General features: G+C 32.2%; 1 pseudogene; it reads left to right on the top strand.

The window, feature by feature from the left end:
* The first annotated feature begins 2,401 nt into the window (after positions 1-2,401).
* Positions 2,402-8,533, top strand: LOC132278077 (wax ester synthase/diacylglycerol acyltransferase 11-like; annotated as a pseudogene).
* Positions 8,534-13,438: the final 4,905 nt, after the last annotated feature.

The raw sequence follows: 13,438 nt of genomic DNA, 5'->3' as shown, positions 1-13,438 counted from the left end.
GTGTTGAATTTTCATTAAAATGAAACCATCACCATGGCCGGCTCGAAATAATTTGGAACCTTAGGGAAAAAATAAAAAAGTGGCATTTTAATAAAATATTAATATTAAATAATATTTATTTAAAATTCATCCTTTTTTTTTTTTTTAGTTGAATGGGTAAGCTTTTATAAATAAATAAATAAAAAATCATCCTTCTTACTCTGTGAAATGCAAAATTACTAATTAGATTCTTGTATTTAAGTTTAGTAAAATATACAAATATATGAAATATATATAGACCCACAAATTTATAATAACAAAAGTTAATAAAACTAAAAAATAATAAACGAAAAAGAATAATAGAACATGATTTAGAATACCCCAATTCAATGCTCTAACAAGTTCTTCAACAGAATAAAAATGGATTCAAATTGAAAGTAACTAATATGGAGTAGAGAAAAAAGGAAATTATAAACTTGTAATGAGAAAGAAGGAAAATGACTTGTTGAGAGATAAGAGAAAGGATGTTAGGAATAAGAAAAAATATAAATAAATAAAATATAAAAGCTATATAAAGAAGATGAAAAGTTTTACAACTTTTCCAAACTACCATTAAATATGCATTTAATATTTACTGGTATACTACTAAAAAATGATAAATGAAAATGAGGGAGAGTGAAAATATATATATATATATATATATATATATATATATATATATTATTTAAGAATATTAATATTTGTGACCAATATTAAGATTATGTATGTGGAGAGAGAGGAAGAGATAAATCTTTGGGGGCCAATGTTAGAGTTTAATTCAAAGAGAGAGAAGAGAGAAAATAAAAAAAAGTTATTTTAGGATATAAAATTTTGAGGCTTAGTATTAAATGTCTTTATTGATTAGTCTTTTATAATATTTAGAAATAATTATAATATAACTTATATAAGGAAATTTAAAATTTTGAGGCCCTTTCAAATTGAGGCCCAAAGCGACCGCCTGGGTCGCCTATGCCCATGCCAGCTCTGTACATATATAATTGGGCTTGGGCTAGGCGGAGCGAGTTTATCATTAAATCTGCCTCTGTCCTAAATTCGCTTCGGATTTTTAATTTTTTTATCATACCCACCCCAAACCTAGGGGTGGCAAAGTTTGACACAACCCGCCAACACGATACGAGTTAAGCGAGTTTGGGTTGACCTTAAACGAGTTCGGGTCGTAAGTAGGTCGACACGATTATTATTCGAGTTACACGTGTAACTCGTTTAATAAACAGGTCGTGTTAATATTGAAGGTTCTTGAGACAATTATTATACGGCCGGTCATATTCGGATGAGCTGTTTAGTAAATCGAATACCGTTGACATGACACGATTATGATCCATGAATACAAATTGTCACCCCTAACCAAGCTCATTTAGGAGGCTACCAAATTCGCCCCATTAGGGGCAGGGTGGGGCAAAAACCCACTGGGTCGGGAGAAATTGCCATCCCTACTTACATCAATTTGTCCTAGTAACTTTGTGTTAGAGGCTTGTCCACCTAACATCTTAAGATTTTGGGTGGAATCGTGAAGCATATTACCCGTTACGGTTAGTATCAAAGTCAGATCTAATCCTTGATCTGATGTCATGCCAAGCTCCCAAACGGAAGGTGTCTGGACCCTACTTGGGTTGGCAGGGTAGCCCGTGCTGCAAAGAGGACGTTGTGAGTTCGAATGGAGGAAAATATTAAAGGTTTGTCCCACATCGGATCCAAATGAGAAATGTAATAGGGATAACAAGTTAGGTGTTAATTTCACCTAACAACTTAAACTTTTAGATCAAATCGTGAAACACCCTACCCTTTGAATCTTGACTCATAAGTCCCAGGTCAAGTTTCTTAGACAGTTCAAGAAATTCTTGGCAACATCATAAAGGATGCTGTTTTTTTTTCAACGATATGGTCATCCAATATCTTCTAAAAACATGAAAAAATAAAAATTATCTTCTAAAAACAAAGGATGCTTAAAATCGTTACATCTGGCAACAAATTTTACATCTATATTAAATAAAATCATAATTTTTCGTAAGAGTAATACAAGTCTGACCAAATCGGTTTGAGTTAGTTATCACAGAGTACGTAGTAAACACATGCATTCATAAATTGTCGCACTTCATCATTTTCATTCTAGTTATAGTATTATGATGTTTGAGTGATACAATAAATTGGCATCGGTAAAGAGTGAGGAAACAATAAATGACCGAGGATAGAGGTGGTTATATAAAGGAACGTACAGCTTCATTTCATGCAAGTCACACCAACAACGTACCAATCGATTTTTGGCTATAGATTTCAATTCAGAGATTCAATTTATTGACATGGATACAGGAATGCCAGGTCTCAGAACACTCAAGTGTATTCATGAGACTGCCAAAAGAGGAGAATGGACCGGTAACGGTGCCTCCGCCAGGAAGAACAGCCATTGAGTCCTATGGCTCGTTTGTTTCATGAACCTGGTTCAAATGTCTATATCATATCTGTGTTGGGCTCAACAACCAAAATCTATCCTGATGTTGTGAAAGCCAATTTGGAGCATACTCTCCTCATGCACCCTCATTTCTCTAGCTTGCAGGTAATAGTTTAACCTGTAATGCCATTAAAACCTAATAGTTTAACCCGAGAATTTTTTATTCTTTAAATGCATTGGATAATATTAAAGTTTTGACTTTATTCAATGCATCCAAAGGATAAAAATTCCTAAACTCTTATTCTCGGTTAGACTAATTATTAGGTATAAAAATCATTAATCTTGAGTCAAACATAACTTTAGTATAGTTAATATAACATTTTCTTGAGGTGAGGGATTGGAGCGCCATAATGTGAGTATTTGCAGGTGTGTGTGTATGAGTGAGTATTTTTCCTAACAAAGCATGGGCTTGCCACTTTTTATATGTGAAAATTATTTTTCAACTGCCTTTCACTTTCTCCTTATTCCAATGTTTCCCACTAGATCTGTTCCTTTCAGCTTGATCTCTCTCAAACATATTTTGACTAAGACAAGATATTATATGTATATATATATATATATATATATATATATATGCATCACAGGTTGTGGACAAAGAAAATGGTGGAGAGATGAAATGGGTTCCAGTAAATGTGAACTTGGACAACCATGTCATAGTCCCAGACATGGGCCCACCAGACAAGATTGTTGAGGATTACATCTCCAACCTCAGCAAAACCACCGTTCCGAAATCCAGACCTCTTTGGGACCTCCAACTCCTCAACATCAAGACCTCGGACGCCGAGGCATGGGCGTCTTGTTAGCCTTTTTTGCTATTAATGATCCAACACGTAACAATTGGAACAGAAAGAAAAATATACGTCAAGGCAAACAATCACGTAAATTACATTAATTTTTTTGATACATACAGAGTATATGATAACAATTACTTTCTTTAAATAAACAATAAATAAGCATAACGTAATCTGAATGATAACAACCATCATTCAAACTTTAACAACTTAAACATATTAATCATTTTATTTTAATTTCAATACTCTAACTGTCAAGATAATATTGATGATATCAATAAAGTTAAATTTGAATTAACTTCCAACACTCCCCCTTAATTCAAATTTTCAAACAACTTTAACAAATTTTAGGATAAGTCTTCAAATTTCTTCCACGATCTCTGCTAGTGTTTCTCTTGAATCTTCTGCCAACATTGTCGCTTCTTCCACGCTTTGTTTTGTTTGAAATTTCAGTCTTTTCAGGCTTGTCTTCCATTGGTTTCTTCTTTGTCTTTTGAATTCTCATTGTTTTTTCCTATAGTTGCATGTTTTTGCAGTGCATGCAACCACTTCTTTCTTCTTCTCATTATCCTTGAGCTTAGAAAAATCAAGAGGATAAATATTGTTATCAGACATTTTTAAAAATAATATTTATTTTTTATCTCTTTTGTTATACAACATGCATCTGTCATCTTGAAACATAATTGAACAACCTTTCTTGAGTAGCTGTCCCAAACTGATCAAATTTTGAGCCAAACCTAGAACATACAAAACCTCATCAATCAATTTTTTACCAAAATTTGTATTCACTATAACGGTTCCTTTGCCTTGAACTTGCACCCTATTGTCATTCCCCATACACATGAGACTTTACAGATTCATCAAGTTTAACAAAAATATATTTAACTCCAGTCATATGGTTACTACAACCACTGTCAAGATACCACATATTTTTTTCAGTGGCATTGAGGCAAGATATGAATAGATATTCATCATTAGCATTTTCATCTTCAAGTTTTCCTTCATCAACTCTTTCCTCGTGAAAGTTAGCTTGATTTTTAGAATTAAACCAACAGCCTTTTTCATTATGTCCATATTTTTCATAAAAGGCAGAACACTGAGGGATATTAGGATTCTTATTTTTGTACGTACCAACAATCCTGTTCAATATGACCCTTCTTCCTACAATGAAAACAAATAGGAATTTCACCATTACCTTTATTGAATTGTCTCCCTTTTCCATTGAATTGATTCCCTCTTTTGCCTTGAAACCCATAGTTTTTCCCTTTTCCATTTAAGCCTCTTTTAAACTCCAATTTTGTTTGTAAAACCTGCTCCACTTGACTTTCTGTAGACTTGTTTAATCTTTCTGCATGCGCATTTTTAGTGATCCCATCAATTGAGTAAAGACAACTTAGATAAAATTTTTGACTCCTCAATTGTAGCTACAATACTATTTAATTTAGGACTTAGACTTCTCAAAACTTTTTCAATGATTTTTTTATCATTCAGATTTTCACCAAGAGATTTTACTTGATTAACAATCGAAGTAACTCTAATTAGGTAAGCATGAATTGACTCAGAAATTTTCATCATCAATGTTTCAAACTCACGATGAATTACCTGACTCGATCCTTCGTACTCATTCTGAAGCAACTCCCATGCTTCCTTAGATGTTTTGGCTCCCATTATTCTTGGAAAAATAGTGTCATCTAACCCTTGTTGGATGTAGGACAAAACTTTGGCATCTTTCTTCTTGTTTTCTTTTAATTGTTGTTCTTTGTGCAGCAGTAACTCTCTCTTCCTGATTATCATTTTTTGCATAACCACTCTCAACCAGTTCCCACAAATCAAGAGAAATAAACATTGTTTTCATTTTAATACTCCAAAACTGAAAGTAAGAACAAATGGATGAGAGTTGTTATTACCTGTATCGTTTTTTATACCTCAACTTTTTTCACGCTTTTGTGTAATCTCGGTTGATCGTCGACTGCTCTGATACCACTGTTAGCCTTTTTGGCTATTAATGAACCAACACGTAACAACATGAACAGAAAGGAAAATATACGTGAAAGAAAACAATCGCGTAAATTATATTAATTTTTTGATACATATATGATAACAATCCCTTTCTTTAAATAGGTATAACTTAATTTGAATGATAACAACCATCATTCAAACTCTAACAACCTAAACCTATCAACCATTTTATTTTAATTTCAAAACTGTAACTGTCAAGATAATATTGACGATATCAATGAAGTTAGATTTGAATTAACTTACAACACGTCTTCCGCATCCACCACTCCATTGGCGATGGCATGTCTCTGATGTCTCTTCTACTCGCCTGCTGTGTCAAGGCTTCCAACCCTCGGGCTTTGCCGACCATTCCGGTGATGAAGTTGTCAAGTTCCATTAATGAGGGAGGGTTTTGGCCAGTGATTCAGCTGGTTTGGAACACTATCATTGGTGTTTTGATGTTTATTGCGACTGCATTATTCTTGAAGGACACCAAAACGCCTCTGAAAGGTTCACCGGGCGTTGAGAACAATCCTCGCTGTTTCATTCACCGGACAGTCAGTTTTAAGGATGTTAAGTAGATAAAGAATGCCATGAACATTGTAAGTGTTTTCCCTTTTTATTTTAAAAAAAAAAATTAAAATACAGAAGCTTGAATATTCCCCGCTAATTATTATAAAAGATTATAGTACATTATAGATCAATTGGAAATAGAAAGATTTACTTTGATTTTTATAGTAGGAAAATAAACATTTTTCACGAGTCAAAATTAATACTTAGGTGGTGGTTTGATAAGATTTTGTTTTTTGGTGTATATGTTTTAGATTGAGTATATTGTATTTTTTGGTAAAATATATTTTGTTTTTGTACGGCTCTAAAATATTTCATGAATATTGACAAAAAAAAAATAGAAACACAAATTTATAGATTACAAAATACTGTTGGAATTTAACTGAATCAACCCATTTTTGGTGTAACACTTTGATTAAGCATGTCCTAGGCTACTTAGCTAAGAAGGTATGCAACACCTTTAACTAGTATGTTCAAATTCAATTTTACATTTTGAGAGATGTTTGATCAATTATTTAGTTCTTCTGGAAGAACTCATGTAGTTGCATGTTGGGTTATCAGACAATCAATGATGTAGTGTTTGGAGTCCACGTAAGCGGCTTTGTCTCGATATTTAAAGAGGAGATACGGTAAGTTTTTTGATATTTTTGGTTTAGTTTTTTAAAAATAATTTTTAAGAATTTAAATATATATATATATATATTTAAATTCTTAAAAATTATTTTTAAAAAACTAAACCAAACATATCAAAAAAAACTGTGCAAATGCTACAATTTTTTTTAAATGAAAATTAACCAAATAAATTGTTCTACCATTTTATGATATTCATGAGTTCTATGAAAACAAAAGGTTGTCAAAAAATTGAAATACACATGATTTTTTTCCCCTCATTTAACTTCTCATGAGCATACACACACAAAACACACTGATACACACAACCCCAAATGGTTGTGTTGGTGCACCGTGATCCTCTTGCCAACCAAATTTTTTTTTTTTTTTTTCCGGAAGTTCTTTCCAACCAAATTGAATGCTCTAAATTGTCACCTTATAGTGTATATATATTATGTTGTATGCTTTACCTGATCAGGTGCCGGGAAATAAAAACATATAGCTATTGCCTATTATGGCACACACCAAAACATGAAATTCCATTAAAGTAACAATGTAACATTCCTAATAAATACTTTGACTTGACAGGAGAAAGTAAGAAGGAAAAGGGAGCAATAGAGAGGAAAAATTATCTTCCAAATAATATTCGGCTTAGAGCGACTTTTTTCATCAAGACAAACTGCAGGGATCCATGTGAGTGCTCCTCCCAACATTTTTTATTTTTTCAGTTTACAGTGTAAGTATATTTACAAAGGTGATACCTAATGCCTACACATAAATGGGTTAGCTGAGACCCTAGCTTGCATTTACTCACGTGAGTCTGGCAATAAGTGGAAAGATCAAGATACTTGAACAATGAATTATTAGATCACTCATAGTCCGTGACTTTGTTTAATTAAAACTTTTTTAATAAAAAAATATAGATTCACAAGAGTGTAATTATATATTACAAATTTAGACAATAATTTTGATTAGATTGAATGACAATATGGTTCAAAGTCCTGTTTGTTGTTTCTTTTTTGGGCTGCCTTTTTGGGTAGCTGTGTATTTGTCCGTTGTTTGTTTTTAATAAATTGATTTACCCAAAAAATATATATATATGGTTCAAAGTCATCTTATAATTTTCTCAAATACCCTTAACACAAAAAAATATATATTAATGTAAAAAATTAGGAATTTTTATAAAAATTGTTGGGAGGGTTTTATAAAAAAATTTGGCAATTTGTTACTAAATAATTTAAATTATAGAGATTTATAGGTACATACTAAATAGCAGTATGTTTACTTGCACATTTTTTATATATTAGACAGGTGATTTTATTTTATTTTATTATTTATTTGTGTGTGTGTGTGTAATTTACCCTTTGGTTATTGATACACATTATGTATTTGTCTTGGTAGATTGAATAAGAAAAAACTCATGCAAGACTCAAGAATTTGCATGGATGGATGCAGGCTCTGTTTGATATGATGAAAAAGGGAACTAAGTGAGATGAGGCAACAAGATCGGTTATGTCCTCCTTCCCTTCACCATTGCATTGCGGGATGACCCATTAGATTATGCTCGTGAAGCTAAGCGTGTTATTGATCAAAAGAAAGTTTCATTTGAATCTTTATGCACATACATAATTACTAAGCTAATTATCAAGTTCTTTGGCATTAAGGTACGTTTTGGTTGAAATGCTACATCATTATAAAAATAATATTTCAATTTCAATTACACACACGTACCATTGTTAAGTGCTTACAAATTCACACTTTCTTATTCTTTTCGTTTTTGTTATTTTAGGTTGCAGGTATTCTCAATTGCAAAGTTTTTTCTAACACAACATTGTGGTTCTCCAGCGTTCCTGGACTCCAACATTGTTGTTTTGGCCTACCTAATGTATGTTGTCCTTTTTAATCAAATGTGGGAATTGATCAACACCTGAGTGTAGAAATTGATTTTAATCTACGTGGATTGCAGGCATTGATGATTCATGTGGTGAGTTATACAGACAAATTGACATTCATGATATCGGCTGATGAAGGAACAATTCCGGATCCACTACAACTGTGTGATGATCCCTCAACCTCATGATCAAAGCAGCTGTCTTAGCAAAAGATGATCAGTACTGCATCAAGAATGAATGACTAGCAAGATCATGAATGCGTATGCATGTACCATGTGCACGCATGCATGACTCCTATTATATTTTACATGTAATATTAATGAGAGTAGCATGATATACCTAGCTTTCATGCATAATTACATTTCATTTTCAATCTTAGAGTTATAATTTGTGAGATTTTAATTTATTTTGGCAATTATCGTAGACATAACAAATCCAAGTTGCGTTGTAATTTAAATTATTTGTTGTACAAGTCATCGAGTTCGACAAGGACTACAGAACTGGGAAGGGGTTCAAACTTACCATACTTAAAGAGTTTGTGAAGAAAAGGGTAAGGGCACTACTTTAGGAAGGAATATGAACAAGGTTGGACATTCTACACTTACCAAGTTGGTCTGAAATTCCTGTAGAATGCAACAAGGCTGAAAGAATTCGAATATTCAGGACTGCCAACCTTGAACCGATTCAGCTTCCTTGAACCGGTTCAAGATGTCCTGTTTGCAATACAACTTCAGTTTCCTTATTCTGAATTATTTCCCAGTTGGTCTAGAATTGTACCAAATCATTTGCACGAATTTTTCCTTATTTTCATAAGGATTAGGTCATTCTATACTCTATATAAACCATGTCATATACATTAGTTTATTAACAGCTTTTAATCATTATTTATATATCATACAAAGCCTTAGAAAGTTTATCCCTCTCAGAAAAATCAAAGTTGATTTTTTTGTTGTCTTCCTAGAATATACACATATTCACCTAGTTAGGTTAGAGTTGTGGAGTTCGAATCCTGATCGTGATCATACAGTCGTATTAACATCGATCAGACAAAGCAAATCTTCTTCTACATCATTCAGACGATTGAAGAATAGAAGTAAACACAATCACACTTTAGAAGGGTTGGAGCATTCGCGGACTGTTGTCTGATCTACCTGCTACTCTTCTATAAATATCAAGTGTAAGCCTGAAGTCGAGTTGTTGTTGGACGGGAAGTCGCAAAGCCAGAAGATCGTCAGTGGTTGGTGTGGTGTAAAACGATAAGGTGTGAGCTAGAGTCAAAGTTCAGTATACTTTGTTTCAAGCATAGTGGATTGGTTTACATTAGATTGCACAAGTCCACGAGGTTTTTCCCATCACAGTTGACGTATTTTATCAACTGGGGTTTCCTCGCTAAAATCCTGATGTCATCTCTAACTTTATACTTTACTTTATTTTATCTGCATGTGATTAACTGTTTAATTGCTAAAATAAGTAAAGTTGGTAACGACACAGATCTGTTTTACAAAACCTAAAACTTTCCTAAATACATTCCGCTGCGTATGACTCACAAATTGGTATAAAAGCCAATCTCTATACATTGAGTTGATCCTTGTTGAAAAGTTTAGTTTTGTTTTTAAAGAAGGAGATAATTACAATTTTTGGAAATTAAAGATGAGAGCCTATTTACAAAATTCTGGTGGTAAAATTTGGGCGATAGTTGAATCTGGCTATACACCACCTACAGTAAATACAACTATGGATGGTAAAATAGTCAAAGAGTTAAAAAATACTTTTACTTTTACTGCTATTGAAACTGAGCGTAATGATACTAATGGCAAAGCTTTATATTCAATTATTAATTTTGTTGTTCCATCTGAATATGCTAGAATTTCTGATTGTAAAACTGCTAAAGAAGCTTAGGATATTTTGCAAGTTACTCATGAAGGAACGTCAAAAGTAAAGTTGCATGTCCAAAATTTAGTTGCTCTCTCATAAATTTGGCAACATCGTGATGAAAGAAGATGAATCCTTTTCTGATTTTTGTTCTAGTCTTCTTGAAATAATTTCTGAACTGCGTCACTTAGGAAAAAAAGTTAGTGATAAAAAAATATGTGTGAAAATCTTAAGGGCTTTACCTAAAAGATTACAGATTATGCTTAAAACCATCTCTGAATATTGGAATTTGACTACCTGTCAAGTTGATGAGATGGTTGGTTCATTAAAAACTTTTGAAATACAGAATTTTGATTTAAGTCAGAAGGAGAAAAATCTTGCTTTAAAATCTACACAGGTTGAGAATTCTGTGAATGATGACTCTAATGATGATATTGCATTCTTGTCAGGGCAATTCAGTCAAATTTTGCAAAGGTAACAGAGGAGAAGGAATAGCAACATGGCTAATCCTCAAAATTTTGACAAAACATCAAAGTTTAGGTTTAATGAGAAAAAAGTAGAAGAATTGAAAAAAAAATGAATTTACTTGCTGGAATTGTGGTGGCAAAGGTCACGCATCCAATGTTTGTCCTAGTCCTAAGAACAAAAGGATAAGAATAAAGGAAAAACAGTGAAAGTTTATATGATTAAAAAGTCTACTTTAAGTGATAGTAATTCTCCTCGAGATGATACTAATGATTTTTCTTATGTCGTTTTTCTTGATAGGGGTCCTCTTGTCGTTAATTTATCTGACTCTGACAGTTCAGATAATGAAGTTCATGATGAACAGATTGAAAAGGCTGAAAAGGACGACGAAAGACTAAAGAAGATGGTTAAAGAAACCATTGAGACCAAACAGGCAATCAATAAGCTAGCAAATGAGCTTATCCAAGCAAAAGGAGAGAATGAAGATCTAAAGAAATAGATTGCTAAAGGCAAAAGGAAGGCTGTTGAAAGCAAGTCTGTCATCACTAATCTTGAAAAATAGATCATCATTCTTGAGGATAAGGTAAGTGTTGCTAACTTATTAAAGGAATGTCTTGCTTTGAAAAATGATTATCTTGAAATTGAATTGAAATCTGAATAAGATAAACTGAGAGGGTTCAATATGAGTCAAAACAGTTTAAATAAAATAATCAACATGGGTAAGGATGTGAATGATAAAACGGGGTTAGGGTTTGTTAAAGATTCTTCTAGTAACCAAGGTAAAACAACTTTTGTTAAACCTGCTATTATGACTAAACCATGTTTGTCTGATGCATCACATTCTAATATGTCTTATGTGCCTAAGTTGTTGCATTGCACTTTTTATGGAAAAAAATGGACATAAGTATAACTCATACCTTCACAGGAAAAAGAAAGATTTTTCTAAAATTGATTCTCAAAATTCTCATGCTAAGAATAAGTTGTGTTCTAAAGGGAAAAAAAAATTGACACCTAAGGTTTCTAGAACTAAAATTTTGCCTAAGAAAGAGGTAAAGAGAGAAAAAGAATTTCAGGAAGTAAGAGTGAGAACTGTGTGGATCAAAAAGTCTTATTTGATCAATTATGTGCCTGTTGAGTCCTTGGAACAAGTTTCTAAGAGGACTTCACCTACAAACTGAGTCCTACAAAATTCAGTGATCATAGCTTGTGTTTAAAAAGAAAATTTTGTTACCATTGGATCACTTGTTAGGATTTGTTTTTCTGATCATAATCTTCTTTATATGCATGTGAAAATTCTTTTGAAGAATTTATGATCAATTTTTGAATGCAAATAGAGACACATGATAATTTGAATAAAAATAGATTCTTGGTCTGTAATCTATATAGTGAAAGATGATTTGCATTGTTTAGGGGATTTTTAAATTTGAATCTCTTAAGTTCATAGACTTTTGTGTACTGGTTCATCTTTGACAAATTTGGTTGAAAATCTTTTGATTTGTTGACTATGATTTATTGTTCACAAAAGGTATAAAGGTTATTGTTTAAAAAAAAATAGGAGCTAAAAACAAAATAAAAAATTAAATTCAGCTTGAAAAGAAAAGAAGAAAAAGTGCTGAATAAGTTGCTAAGGAAAAGGCTACCTATTAAGATTTGATCGAAAACTCCCATTAAACTGTGATTGAAGTGAAGAGTGGAGATAAGTTGAGTTGGGGAATTACTTACTACTCTTTAAAGTGAAAACCGCCTTGCTTAAAAAAAAAAAAAAAAAATTACTCAAAACAATTTTATCTTGATGATTTTCGATCAATAAAGTTTAGACAATGATTTGTTAAAATTCAACTGAAGATAGATTAGATTGGATTTCACACACATATATAAACTTGCTAAATTAATTTCTAAATTTTTTAGTAAAATTTGCAAGTTTAATTTCATATTTTGATTACTTTCTGAGATTTGAAATTATTTGAAAAATCTGTGGAGTCAAATATTTGTTCTCTGAGATAATTTTAAAATTCTCTGAAAGGGTTTTGAATCATGTGTTGACTGGATGATTTTAATTATTGGTGATTTTGTATTTTTGTTTTATTGATAAAAAGAAAAACAAGAAAAAAATTGAAAATTCAAAAAGATTTTGATTTTTAGGTTTTTAGTTTGTTTTTGTTGCTTGTGTTTATCACCGATCTGTTAAAATTTTCTGGATATTCATTGGAAAAGTTTTTTTAAAAAAAATACACTGTAATTTCAAGACTGGAGGTCTTGAACCGGTTCAAGACTGTAGAACCAGTTCAAGGTGTTGTGCATATTGCACATTGTCCTTCTTGAACCGGTTCAAGAACATGGGATTTGAGATTTAAATCATGCTTCAAGCCTCATTTTTGTATACAACACTTCATCTTTCTTGTTTTCCTTCACCCATATCAATACACAACTCACATATAGATACCTATACACATCATATTATCTCTTTGTCATCATTCTATGCTATTGTATTGCTCATTACATGCATTTGGGATTGAAGACAAGAATAGAAGATTGAAAGTTGCAAAATAGGTTTCAATGAGTTTTGTGGAGTTTGGGTTTAAATCTTAGAGGATTGGTTAAGTTGTTGAGTTAATTGAAGAGATTGATGCTTCATTGTGCTTGGGGATTACAAATTTGCATTTGTTGATTGATTTTGGGGTGAATTGAAGATCAAAACAAGTTTTTCTATTAACACTTTTGGGGTTACACACCAAGTGTTTGATAAAATTCCTGAA

This window comes from Cornus florida, unplaced genomic scaffold (genome assembly GCF_030987335.1).
Source record: "Cornus florida cultivar Cherokee Brave unplaced genomic scaffold, ASM3098733v1 CherokeeBrave_3.0.0_Hap2_Chr10, whole genome shotgun sequence".
Taxonomy (NCBI): Eukaryota; Viridiplantae; Streptophyta; class Magnoliopsida; order Cornales; family Cornaceae; genus Cornus; species Cornus florida.
Note: the sequence above shows the minus strand (reverse complement) of the source record. Positions and strands in the feature narration are given on the sequence as shown.